The following is a 700-nucleotide window of genomic DNA, read 5'->3' as shown; positions in this document are numbered from 1 at the left end:
AGTGGTTCGAAAAAATTGCAAGCGATTAAGGCTCGAGGCGATTTGAGTTGGGGTTGCTGACACGATTCGGGTTGAAATCTTTGGGTGTTAACCAAAGAAGGAAGAAGTTACCCGCTTTTGGATCACGTACATGACTCGGGGCACCGAGTCGAGCACGGTGACATGAGTCCTGCGAAAAAACTGGAGGCGGTTAAGGCTCGAGGCGATACGAGTCGGGGTCGCCGACACAATTTGGGTTGAAAACTTTGGGCGTTAACCCAAAAAAAGAGTTGACCGCCTCTGGATCACGCACATGACTCGGCGCACTTAGAATCATGTCGAGCACGGTGACATGAGTCGTGCGAAAAAATTGGAGGCGGTTAAGGCTCGACGCGATTCGAGTCGGGGTTCGGGTAATTGGGGCGATTCGTGTCGGGGTTGCCGACACGGTTCGAGTTGAAAACTTTGGGCATTAACCCCCCAAAAAAAAAAGGTTGACCTCTTTTGGACCACGTACATGACTCGGGGCACTTAGAATCAAGTCGAGCACGGTGACATGGGTTGTGCGAAAAATTCAGAGGCGATTCGAGTCGGGGTAGCCAACTCGATTTGAGTTCAAAACTTTGGGCGTTAACCAAAAAAATAAGTTGACCGGTTTTGGATCACGTACATGAGTCGTCTGCCCTCGCGAAAATTACAAAACCCGGGGACCCGCCTGGAA

This window comes from Cupressus sempervirens, chromosome 1, assembly GCF_028749045.1.
Source record: "Cupressus sempervirens isolate cs-2001-9-10 chromosome 1, ASM2874904v1, whole genome shotgun sequence".
NCBI classification, from domain to species: domain Eukaryota; kingdom Viridiplantae; phylum Streptophyta; class Pinopsida; order Cupressales; family Cupressaceae; genus Cupressus; species Cupressus sempervirens.
This window is presented reverse-complemented; position numbering follows the sequence as displayed.